The sequence below is a fragment of the Phoca vitulina genome, unplaced genomic scaffold, assembly GCF_004348235.1.
Source record: "Phoca vitulina isolate PV1807 unplaced genomic scaffold, GSC_HSeal_1.0 scaffold30, whole genome shotgun sequence".
In the NCBI taxonomy this organism is placed as follows: domain Eukaryota; kingdom Metazoa; phylum Chordata; class Mammalia; order Carnivora; family Phocidae; genus Phoca; species Phoca vitulina.
In genome coordinates, this window is record NW_022589733.1 from 5,955,752 (window position 1) to 5,969,261 (window position 13,510).

Below are 13,510 nucleotides of genomic sequence, written 5' to 3' on the forward strand. Positions count from 1 at the left end.
TAATGCCCATATGTTCTGATTTGAAGTAGTGACCTGACAAAATCTTCAAACAAACTGAGATCTCTGGATTCGTGACCAGATCCCCAGTCAGGTCACGTGGGTTTGTATCTTGCAGATGTTATAGGAAAAAATAATGTATAATTCAAGAGCATTCCAAGTCCAAGAGGATAGTGTGTGTGTGTGTGACTGTGTACATTTATATGCATGAGTATGTGTTTATGGAGGGGGAGTTTCTTTGGAAACCATCTGGCAAATACAGGTGAATGGCCCTTAGCATATATATGCATGCAAGTCTCCTTCATTTTGCTGCTTTCCATAGAAGGAAAGGAAAAGTGATTGAGCTCTGCAGTTTTCATTGTGAAATTGTTTCCTGATGGAATATAAGCTCTCCAGGAGCAAGGATATTGTCTATCTTGCTTGATACTACCTCCACATAGCCTAGAATGGTGCCTGGCATATAGTAAGTATTCAAAAATTAATGTAAACATACTCATCACATTTCATTCACACAACTACTCTGTGAGGAGACCTCTATTACTCATTTCTTCATTCGACAGCTTTCTTTGAGTGTCTACTATGTGCCTGATATTATGCCAGCCACACACCATAGTTAATCATCTTCCTCCTCCCTGCCAGGTGCCTTTTGGGGCCCAACTGTAACATGGGAAATGAGAATGTGTCCTTGTTAGCAGGTTTTACAGATGCTTGGCATTTTATCTGTCCCTACAAACCCATTTTGGAACAAGGGAGTGGAATAAAGACATTTGATTTATTACTGACAATGTGGATAAATTCAGTCTTCCCCCAACACACACACACACACACACACACACACACTCTCACACTCACACAAATGAGATTCAGTGGAAGGGATTTACTTCCAATTACTCTACATTTATGTCTCCCTCTGCTCCCAGGGCAGGCAGGCAGGATCCCACCCAACTCATGCCCACATCTCAATTTTACCACCTCTTCCCTTCCTCACAGAGTCTCAGCTTAGACTGGGCCTCACCATCCAGAGGACAGGCCTTTCTCATCCCAAGCTGGGGTCTCCAAAGGGGGTTGTACCTCCAGCCAGGAACCAGGCGAGAAAGTCAGAAGTATGCTGGAGGCTCAGTATTCTCAAGGGGAGGTGAGAAGAAGGGGTCCTGAGAGGGTGAAGTCTCTTGCAGCCAGCTCTCTGGTGGTTGGCACCCAGGTTTAATAGAGCTGGCTTTGGGGCCTGGGATCAGGCTCATTGCCATCTCAACAGATGGGCACATGGGTAGATAGCCAACAGATAATGTATGAGCAACAAATGTGTTTGTTGAGGGCTGTTTTTCCAGGCGGAAGCATCAAAACGGGCTCATCCTGAGACTCCACACCTGTGCTCCTCTTCTGTCTAAAAACCTGCTGGAGGCTGAGGTCCCAAACATGGAGGAGGGGCCTGTACGATTGCTAACTCCTGCAGGAGGGAGGAAAGCGTGGCTCCAGGGAGCACAAGGAGAAGGACTCCCCCAGGGGGGCAAAAGAGATGCCAACACCTATTTTCAATGAAGGCAGCTGGAGGGAGTGAGGTCAGACACAAAGAAGATCCCCGTGGGTTTGTCTATATTTCTCCCTCTTACAGCTGAGAAGTTGTGAAAAACCCATTTTATGACACTCACGTAGCCATGGTGAGCTTTGACAAGAAAGTGGGGAGTGTGCAAAACATTGACAACTGCCCTGGAATCTTCTCCCTAGGAAATGAGAAATTCTGTCTTCATGAGGTATAAATTATGAATATCATGACTAATGTCCAGAGGTAAGAAATGCACAGCCCATGTGCAGACACTGCTTTTATCCTGTGTTCCTGGAAGACCCCACTAACTGATTACAATGTATTCAGTATTTTCTCATGAATCCAAGGCAGGGCCTCAGATCTTTCTAAAAAATTTAATATCTAATACATTCACAGGGTGCAAAATGTTAAAGTATATACTTGAGAAATCTCCCTCCCACCCCTGACCCCCAGCCACCCAGTTCCCTTCTCCAGACGGGACCAAGGGTGCCGGGACAACATTCTAGCTTTGCGAGGACACGACACAGGAAATGACTTTCCCCGTTCAGAATCTAGCCTTTCAGTTTCAGAGAAGTGGCCCACCAACATTTTTCCAGCTCCAGTCTCGGTCACCCAATGGTCAGCTGGGACAGAGCAGAGGTAGTTCTGTGGCAATGATATAGGTCCCTAATACCAATTTTCAATTAGATGGGTACCTCTGTCCCCACAGTGCTCCAGATGCTCCTGAGTAATGACTGGGCTTCTCAGGGTCTGATGGCCACTGAGCAGGGTCAGCGCCACTCAACAAGCCTTTGCCAACTAGACTTTCTCATGCACTTCTCGAGGCCTGCTCTTGGGCATGAGGGTCAGATGCCAAGCTGGAAAATTTCATTGTGCTATGAATGTTGACAAAGCCTTGAGAAAACAAAAAGCAGAAAAGCAAGCACTGGACTGGGAATCAGAAGATTCTGGGTCCCTTTCCCCATTCTGGTATCTCCTAGTTGCGTGACCTTGGGAACATCACTTCCCATTTCTGGTGTAAAATGAGGGGGCTGCATTGAAGGGAAGTAGGAGGAGTGTTATATCCATGAGCTTTAGAGCTAGACCTTCTAGGTGTGAATCTCTGGCACTCACCAGTCTTGTGATCCTGAACGAGCCATGTAAGTTCTCCTAACCTTTGTGTCCTCCTAAGTAAAGTGAGGATAATAATAGTTCCTGCCTCATGGAGTTATTTAGAGAATTGAATGGGTTCACAATACATTTAAGCTGGGTGACATAATGCCTAAAACATGGTAAGTACTCAGTCAATGTTAGCTGTTATTATTTTTTTGAAGATTTTATTTATTTATTTGAGAGAGAGAGATAACGAGAGAGAGCATGAGTGGGGAGGAGAGGGAGAACCAGGCTCCCTGCAAGCAGGGAGCCCGATGCGGTGCTCAATCTTAGGACCCTGGGATCATGACCTGAGCTGAAGGCAGATGCTTAACAGACTGAGCCACCCAGGTGACCCAGCTGTTATTATTTTATGATGACTTTCAAAAGTGCCAGGAAATTCTAGTGGGAATAACCTGAGGAATTAACTAGCTATTTTTATACCAATACTAATGATGACAATTGGATAGTAAATTATTTGAAACTTCTCTATTTGCTATTGCTGCCACCCCCATGGGCATTTTTGTTCTTAGTAGGTAAAATGTAGCTCTGTTTGGTTTTTGTTCTTAGTAGGTAAAATGTAGATCTGTTTGGTGGTAGGAAGGTTTGATCCCCATGTTATCAAAGTAGCACCAGCCTCCATTAAGACTTTTTCTTGAGATGCATCATCAATGTCTCTGAGTTGAATTGTGTCCCCCAGAAAGATATGTTGAAGTACTAGCCCCCAGAACCTGTGACTCTGACCTCCTATTTGGAGATAGGGTCTTTGCAGATGTAATCAAGTTAGGATGAGGTCATACTGAATTAGGGTGGGCCCTAATACAATGTAACTGGTATCCCTATAAGAAGAAAAGAGACACAGATACACAGGGAGAATGCCAGGAGATCAGAGAGTCAGAGATTAGAGTGGAGTGTCTATGAGTCAAGGAAGCTAAGAGAAAAGCATGGAACATACTTTCACCTAGATCCTTCAGAAAGAGCATGGCCCTGCCAACACCATGTTTTCTGACTTATATCCTCTAGAATTGCAGAGAGAATAAATTTCTCTTGCTTTAAGCCATCCAAGTTTGTGGTATTTTGTTACAGCAGCCCTGGGAAATGAATATAGTCCTTGATGAAGGTAAAGATGGAGGAACTGATTTAAAAAAATCAAGGACAGAGAGTCCAGGTCTTTGGGAACATATATCACTATTTCTATTTGCCCATATTTAGATAATTGTGCCTAGAACAACACTGTTGCCAACAGTGTCCCACTAACTTATTCCCATTTCAGGGTCCACCTGGCTGTCCCCTCACAATGGAAAGCACATTTAAGATGATCCCAATTGTAAGATGCTTCATTACTGTGTACCACTAAGAAAGAAAAAGATACTAATTAAACTCTGACCCGACAGTGATGGGGAGACACATCCCAACCCAGAGACGTTAAACTGTGAAAAAAAAAAAAGCATGTCTTAGATGCAATGAAATATGGTAAATGTTTCAATAATAATGACCTCATGCAGAGTTCTGTTCTGTTCTTGGAGCAATCTCCTGACCCCGAGAAGTTACAATTAGATGGGTATCTCTGTCCCCACAGTGCTCCAGATGCTCCTGAGTAATGACTGGGCTTCTCAGGGTCTGATGGCCACTGAGCAGAGTCAGTGCCACTCAACAAGCCTTTGCCAACTAGACTTTCTCATGCACGTCTCGAGGCCTGCTCTTGGGCATGAGGGTCAGATGCCAAGCTGGAAAATTTCATTGTGCTATGAATGTTGACAAAGCCTTGAGAAAACAAAAAGCAGAAGTTACAGTGCTTGCCCTGAGCATGGTTCCAAGTCTATGAAGGTCCCACATGTACAGAGTGGAGGGAGAGAGCAGGGTGCCAGGAACTGTGGGTAGGGGATAATGTATCTGTAACAGGAAATGTTCCGGTCATTTCTGAAGCCTATGATGGCATCACTGAAGTTCAGGACCCCTGCATAAGGTCATGTGGCCCTATTGTATTTCACAGCTTATGTTTGGATAGTGTTTCCCACCCCCAGCACAATTTCACAAGGATTCTCCCATTTCCTTTTGCCTCAGCACAATGCTTTAAGGCAGGTAGGTGAGGGAAGTTAAATGTCTTTAGGTTTTGGTGAGTTAAATGACTTGCCCAAAGTCACATGGATAATTAGTGTCATAGCTGGGACCTGAACAAGTTCTCCTAATGCCATGTCCAGACCTCTTGCTACTCACTCAATTGACTAGTGCCTAACCCAAGTTAATTACAGAGTTTGCTAACTACAGATTTTATTGTAAATAGGATCAAATTGAAATGAATTCAGGCTGAACATCCTGGAAGATTCCAGAAAAGTATGAACAAATGTTTGCATGCCCTTGAGAGGATCATCTAACCTCTTAGCTCCTGACTCACCCATTGGAGGCCCCCCAGCCACCTTGTCCCCCATTTGGATTCCAAAACCTCTTCATGTAAATGAGCTATTGAGCCAGTGGGAGAAAAAGTCTGGGCTCCTTGGGGGGTGTATTTTGGAGCACTTGACTGTTTTCTTAAAGCTTGGGGAAGAGTAAGCTGTAATCAATAGTGAAATCTGCCTGAATCTCGGAGGCTCGATGAAGGTGCTTTTGAAACACATCACAGAGCTTGATTTTCTGTTATTTAGTGCCAAAAGTTATTACCTCAGCAGCAGTGCAATGTCTAATTTATACCAAATTGTTAGCTGAAATCTATTAAAGTTTATTAGCACCGCCTCAGAATACAGTAACATCTCACTGGTTCTGCTCGTGTTTAAATTGACCAGCTGGTTTAACTCTATTAGCTTTGAGGCTGAGATAAACTTGAGTCTGCAGAAGCTATCCACGGCACTGGGGGAGAATGAATACAGATGAAGCTTGGGATATTTGGGGTGTTAGCTGCTACCAAATTGCTACAGGCTTCATCACTCTCGATGCAGCCGTGACCCCATTAGTCCATTACCAATGGAATGGAGAGCTGTCCTCAAAATTCAGAAGGTAGTTGTCAGTGTGATGGAGCTTCCAACAGAGAGGGAGGTTGACAGCCCAACACAGTGACTTGGAGGAACCCAGATTGTCTGAAAGGAGAAACTGATTTTTCCAGACATTTCCCCATTGCCTGCAAATTCATGACTTCTAGAGGGCACTTCCAGCTGGATCGAGGGACGACAAAAGATCTAACACTGCCAATAGAGAGATGTTCTGACCTTGGGTCCACCTGTCCTCAGGGTCAGGACCTCGAAGAAACCAGACCACACACATATGGAAGCATTTAAGTAGCGGCTGAATGACCCTCTACAATGGTACACAGTGTTTGGTTGCTTTGGACTGCCTGGAGCAGTGCGAATCCTGGCCTTAAAAGTCACCCAGATCTGGTTTGAGGACTGACCTCATTGCTCACTATCTGCACGATCTTAAAAAAGTGACCTAAACATTCCCGGCCCCAGTTTCCTCTTCATAAAATGGCTTTTTGGTGAAGGTCCCAGTGTTGTACGTAAGTGTCCAGCACAGACTTGGTAACACCATAAATATGTAATCAACATTAATTTCTTTCTCTTTACTACTGCTTAGTAGTTTATAGCCATTCAGTTGTAAAATGTATAATTCGGTTAATTATATTTTCATTTTGCTCTATACTTCATCTTGGCTCCCTTATATTCATTATCTTTTTCAAGTCTGGAAGGGACCCAAAATAGTAGGTAGAGCAGGAATTTATAACCCTCTTTGTCACAATAGGAAGTCCTTGATTTAGAGAGGTGAAGAGACCTGCCCAATGTCACACTGTTAATGTACAATGAGGTAGGAAGTTGAGGTTCCTAAGTCCTGCTCCGGCATCCTTTGCACCTTCCCACATGGTCATTATGTGCCAGAGTTCTGTCAGGGAGAGATTCTGCAGAAAAGCCACCAGCACTCCAAACCCCATGCCTACGTCAGGGTCAGAGGCAGCAGAAACGAAATTCTCAATCCCTCAAAAGCACCTAGAACAGAGATCAGCACATAGTAGGTGCTCGTTATGTGTTCCCTAAAGGAATGAGCTGATGAACCAAACTATTCACTCCATCAGGATCTCCAAAATGAACCTGAGGAGAGGGTATACAAGAAGCTATGTTAAAGAAGAGGCAAAGTGGGGAGGTAGTAGAAAGACCTAGGGTTTCCCAAGTAGGTGCCCATGATCGTTCAATAAGCACACCTAAAGTACGCTCTTCTGAATCACAGGCACTCCCCCCATCAGGAGTGGGGGGAGAGAAAGCACCTGGGGTTCTGGACTGTTAGTGCCTGAGAGGCGAAGCTCTCCACAGAGTATAGTCAGTCCTGACTCCACACATTCTCTACCCAGCTCTTGACACCAAGCCTGCAGCACTTGACCCTCTTTAAGACCCCTTGAACTTGTTCAAGACGCTCTGTGTCCCTGGTACCCTAGCACATGGTCTGACTGCAAAACCGGCTTTTCTGTGGTAAGCAAATGATGTCGAAGAAAGCAGATATGATTAGCTCCACTTCACAGCTAAAAAAAAAAAAAAAAAAAAAATGAAGCCCAGAAAAATGACCCCAATGGAAGGCTTTCATTCCTTCAGAAACATTCATTAAATAATTTAATATATACTGTATGCGAGCACTGTCCTAGGTATGGGGGATGCCAGGATCACAAGGCGCACACGGCATCTCTGCCCTCCCAGTGGAGGAAGACAGACCCAAAGAGGAAAGTACACCCACATCACACAACTGAATTGTGGTGTGAGGAAGTTTAACCAAAGATGGAGACAGAGAATGTTTGTGGGAATTTAATCCAGGCAGTATGATCCAAAAAGATCCACCTGAAATAGCAGGGAGTTAAACTAGGGTCTAAAGGATAATAAGAAACCAGAGAGAGAAAGGGTGACTGGTGGAAGCAGCAAGAATGTTCCACATAGAGAAAAACCCACCTAAAAGCCTGATTTAAAGAGTCGAGGCAGTTTGAAGAACTACAATGAAGTTCTGGGGCTGGGTCATGGGGCATGAGAGGGAGTGAGATGTGGACGGCATTTGAGAGAGAGCAGGATCACATACAGCTTGATAGGTCATGGGTTTTATTTTAAATAAAAGTAGAACCCTGATGGAAGGGCATTAAACAAGGAAATGACATGATTCATTTATAATTTAAGGAGACCACCCTCTGTTGGGTGAAGAGTGGGTGGGAGAGGGACCAAGGATGGAAGCAGGTTGGCAAGTTGGGGTGGTCATTCCTGCTGTGGCAGGAGGTGGTGGTGGCTTTTCTTGGGTTGGTAGAGATGGAGAGATCTGAAAGGAGACTTGGCCAGAATCTAAGCTAGTGAGGGCTACAACTAGAACTAGAGCCCAGGTGTCCTGACTGTCCATTTGGGCTTTTAAAACTGAACACACTCTGATGGTGCATGGGGCATGGGGCAAAGGAAGATGACTGGCAGGGGAGATGGAAAGGTCATTAGGAGAATACATCTAGAACACTGTGTTCAAACCAGAGTCCACAGCCCCTGAGGGTTCCTACATGTTATTCTCTCTAAATGAAATTTTTATTGTCACCTGCAATTCCAAGGACAAGCAAAAAGAAATCAATAGAAGCACATGGTGGGTCATTTGGATGACCACCTTCTAATCAAGTTCAACCACACCAGTTCAGAAAGGACTTTTGCATTTTTTATTAACCACCATGCATGCTCCAAGGACTACTACCTTTGTTCTCTGCAGAAAACAATAGAGAAGGATCCAGTGTATCAATTCACATGAGATGATAAATTCATGCCAAGTGATGAGAAAGAGAGGGAGGGAGTAGTGATGGTCTTTGAGGTCTCCTACCCCAGGAAAACATGCACCAAAGCCCAAAGTATGAAAGGATGACCAAGAGGGGATTCATTTCGGCGAAAGACCACAATCCATCATATTTAATAGTTTTAATTTGAATTTTATTGGATCTGCAGTGATGCTTGTGTTTAATTTCTAATTTGTTTCGGTTTTGTAATTGGCTTAAACCATAAGCACAACATTTTATATCTGATTTTACGTTTATGTATATTAACATTTTAATAAAAATAATTTTTGTCTCATTGGGGTCCATGATGCTTATTTTCCTCTCAAAAGAGTCTACGTCTTACTCAAGTTTGGGAGATCCTTGTCTCAACCAAAGGGAAATCAAGCAAAGGGCGACCCTATTTAGGCTACATGAATTTCCTTTCAAGGTGGGGTGAGGGAGAAGGAGCACCAGGAAGAGGAATTATCTGCCCTTTCTGGTACGTCTCCCAAAAGGGGCAACTCCTAGTCTCCCGAAAATTAGGTTTAAAAGAATGGGTTTAAATGGTGTGAACTTGTTACTGTTATTTCCTTATTACAGCAGTGGGGGGCGGGGGGAGCCGGTTCTCCCTCTTCAGATAAAAAGCAAGTTATTATCCTCACAATCCCTTAAGAAGAAGTCAAGGACCACATTCTATAAAAATTGTGTATATGTAAAGCTAGACCTTGCATTCAATAGAGAGAGCTGTGCATGTTACGGAGAGGCAGGCAGGAGCTGGGACTGCCGGCTCTCATTCTCCCTCTCAGCCTCATGTGAAGTGGGTGATCTCATCGGCCCCTCTTTACATTTGTCTTTTCCTCCTCTTTGTTGCCTCCTCTCTAGTTGAGTTCTCCTGAGATGAGCATGCCTATGATATGGGCAGGCTATGCACGTTGTGTTAGGACTCTAAGAATATGGTAGAGGGCAACATTAGGCGTTGATGAAGGAGAAAAGGTCAGTAACAGGTGTCGTTTTCTGTGTGGCACCCAAAGCATTCAAGGTGACAGCGAGGATCCTGGGGCTCTGGGCGGGATGACTTTTCAAAGAGACACGTATCATCTTTACCCAAGACTTATGCCAATAGAAAATACGACTCCTTAGCTGTCTGCTTAGGCATACGGAAACCCAAGCACCTGAAAAATCGGAGGCTGCTCATCAGAGGAACCCAACCAGGAAAGTGAGGCTGGAAAGAGAGAGCAGAAGAGAGGCGATGTCTTGACGGTGTGTCTTGTTACCCGGCTTCAGGATGGACTCTACTACGCAATTCCAGAGAGAATAAAAGCCAGGTGTGTAGCCCGGGGTTTCGGGTGGGGGGATGGCTCCTCAAACAGATTTCCTTTGCTTTGCTTCATGCATCACCACTGACCTCTATCTTTGCCCATTTGCAAGGCACACAGAGCACCTCCCTGCCCCGTTGCTTTTTAGGTAAGCATTCAACTGCGCTGCACATGGAGAAGAGCCAAAGCGTTTGAGAATTCAGCAGCAGTGACAAACCTGAGTGTTTCCATGCGATGCAAATTGCTTTGGCTTCCACGCTGCTCCTGTCGCTTCAAGTGCTGATGGTAAATAGCCTTCCTTGGGATTACTATCAAGTATTCATTTTAACAACATTAATTTACAACGTGTTATCCCACTTTACATTGTGCTACATGACTTATTCACAGAGCCGGCCCTTTGGTGACTGATATTTATTCATTTGATTCACCGCGCTTGCTTGAGATTTTTAGGTTATTGGGAGCTGGACTGGAAAAAAAGATTGTGTACTGGGTTGTTTGGGCAGGACTCGTTCACGGCTAAAGGCGGCAATGCCTCCTGGAAAATCTGTCTTTCTGGTTGGGTGGTGGAGAGGGAGAAGGCTGCTAGAAAGGGCTGAGTCAAGTCAATTTCCCTGCCTAAGGACTTCCTGAGGCCCGAACACTGAGGAAGCAGCAGCAACAATGCGAATACTATTTATGGTCCTCTGCATTGTTCAAGTCCCTTTCTATCTATTATTCTCCTGATAACCCTGTAGGGTAACTATAACAGACTTCAAGAGTATGGTACCTGGGGACTGACCGCTGGGGTTGAAACTAGGCTTTACCACTTACTAGCCAAGTGACCGTTCTGTGCCTCAACTTCCTCATCCTTAAAATGGGCACAGCCATCAGTAACTACACCAGGTTGTTGGCAAGTAGTCATTACACAAAAACACTTAGAACAGAGTTAGCACATTGATGAGAGTAGTTGATCTGTGGTCCTGTTCTTCCCTCCATCACCTGGCTGGACTGCCTTTCTGGGTGTTGGAGCTCAGGTGTGGCCACATGACTTGCTTCGGCCAATGAAGTGAAAGAGGAAGAATATGCACCACTGCTGAATGGAAGCATGGGGCTGCTAGTGGAAGATGCTGTAATGCCTTTCCCCCTACTGCAGGGACCATGGATGCCTGCACCACGATGGAGCCCCAAGAGCCAAAGTGCTAGAGAAAGGAGATGCAGAGTGGAGGTCCCAGCCGACTAATGATGTAGCATGAGCAAGAAAGAACCCTTTGTGATTATAAGCGTTATTTTATTTAACTGAGATGTAACCCAACTTACCTGGCTGACAGAGAAAGTGGTCTATCGATGTTAAGCATCATTATTTTTCTTTTACAGAAGAAGAATCTAAAGCTCAGAGTCATCATCCCAACATCATCATACAACTATGGGATGGAAGCCTAATGAAGCCCTAGGTCTTAAAGTGAATCCTAAGAGGAAGACAATAGAAATAGACTGAGTCCAATTTTCCCAGCACCATTTATTGAAGAGACTGTCTTTTTTCCATTGCATGTTTTTTCCTGCTTTGTCAAAGATTATTTGACCACAGAGTTGAGGGTCCATATCTGGGTTCTCTATTCTGTTCCATTGGTCTGTATGTCTGTTTTTGTGCCAGTACCATGCTGTCTTGGTGATCACAGCTTTGTAATAAAGCTTGAAATCGGGCAACGTGATGCCCCCAGCTTTGTTTTTCTTTTTCAACATCTCCTTGGCGATTTGGGGTCTTTTCTGATTCCATACAAATTTTAGGATTGTTTGTTCCAGCACTTTGAAAAATGTCATTGGAATTTTGATCGGGATGGCATTGAAGGTATAGATTGCTCTGGGTAGCATAGACATTTTAACAATGTTTATTCTCCCGATCCATGAGCATGGAATATTTTTCCATCTTTTTGTGTCTTCTTCAATTTCTTTCATGAGTGTTTTGTAGTTCTAGAGTATAGATCCTTTACCTCTTTGGTTAGGTTTATTCCGAGGTATCTTATGGTTTTTGGTGCTATTGTAAATGGAATCGTTTCTCTAATTTCTCTTTCTACAGTTGCGTTGTTAGTGTATAAGAAAGCAACTGATTTCTGTGCATTGATTTTGTATCCTGCCACATTACTGAATTGCTGGATGAGTTCTAGTAATTTGGGGGTGGAGTCTTTTGGGTTTTCCACATAAAGTATCATGTCGTCTGCGAAAAGAGAGAGTTTGACTTCTTCTTTGCCAATTTGAATACCTTTTATTTCTTTTTGTTGTCTGATTGCTGTTGCTAGGACTTCTATTACTATGTTGAACAACAGTGGTGAGAGTGGGCACCCTTGACGTGTTCCTGATCTTAAGGGAAAGGCTCTCAGCTTTTCCCCATTGAGGATAATATTCGCTGTGGGTTTTTCATAGATGGATTTTATGAGCTTGAGGAATGTTCCCTCTATCCCTATACTCTGGAGAGTTTTAATCAGGAAAGGATGTTGTATTTAGTCAAATGCTTTTTCTGCATCAATTGAGAGGACCATATGGTTCTTCTCCCTCCTCTTATTAATGAAACTCGACCATTCTCTAACACCATTCACAAAGATAAACTCAAAGTGGATGAAAGACCTCAATGTGAGACAGGAATCCATCAAAATCCTAGAGGAGAACATAGGCAGTAACCTCTTTGACATCGGCCACAGCAACTTCTTTCAAGATACATCTCCAAAAGCTAGTGAAACAAAAGCAAAAATGAACTTTTGGGACTTCATCAAGATAAAAAGCTTCTGCACAGCAAAGGAAACAGTAAATAAAACAAAGAGGCAACCCACAGAATGGGAGAAGATATTTGCAAATGACACTACAGATAAAGGGCTGGTATCCAAGATCTATAAAGAACTTCTCAAACTCAACACCCAAAAAACAAATAATCAAGTCAAAAAGTGGGCAGAAGATATGAAAAGACACTTCTCTGAAGAAGACATACAAATGGCTAACAGACACATGAAAAAATGTTCAGCATCATTAGCCATCAGGGAAATCCAAATCAAAACCACCCTGAGATACCACCTTACACCAGTTAGAATGGCAAAAATGGACAGGGAAAGAAACAACAAATGTTGGAGAGGTTGTGGAGAAAGGGGGACCCTCTTACACTGTTGGTGGGAATGCAAGTTGGTACAGCCACTTTGGAAAACAGTGTGGAGGTTCCTCAAAAATTTAAAAATAGAGCTACCCTATGACCCAGCAATTGCACTACTGGGTATTTACCCCAAAGACACAGATGTAGTGAAAAGAAGGGCCATATGCACCCCAATGTTCATAGCAGCAATGTCTGCAATAGCCAAACTGTGGAAAGAGCCGAGATGCCCTTCAATAGATGAATGGGTAAAGAAGATGGGGTCCATATATACAATGGAATATTACTCAGCAATCAGAAAGGATGAATACCCAACTTTTACATCAACATGATGGGACTGGAGGAGATTATGCTAAGTGAAATAAGTCAAGCAGAGAAAGTCAATTATCATATGGTTTCACTTATTTGTGGAACATAAGGAATAACATGGAGGACATTAGGAGAAGGAAGGGAAAAATGGGCAGGGGGAATTGGAGGGAGAGATGAACCATGAGAGACTATGGACTCTGAGAAACAAACAGGGTTTTAGAGGGGAGGGGGGAGGGGGGATTGGTTAGCCCGATGATGGGTATTAAGGAGGGCACATACTGCATGGAGCACTGGGTGTTATACGAAAACAATGGATCGTGGATCACCACATCAAAAACTAATGATGTACTGTATGGTGACTAACATAA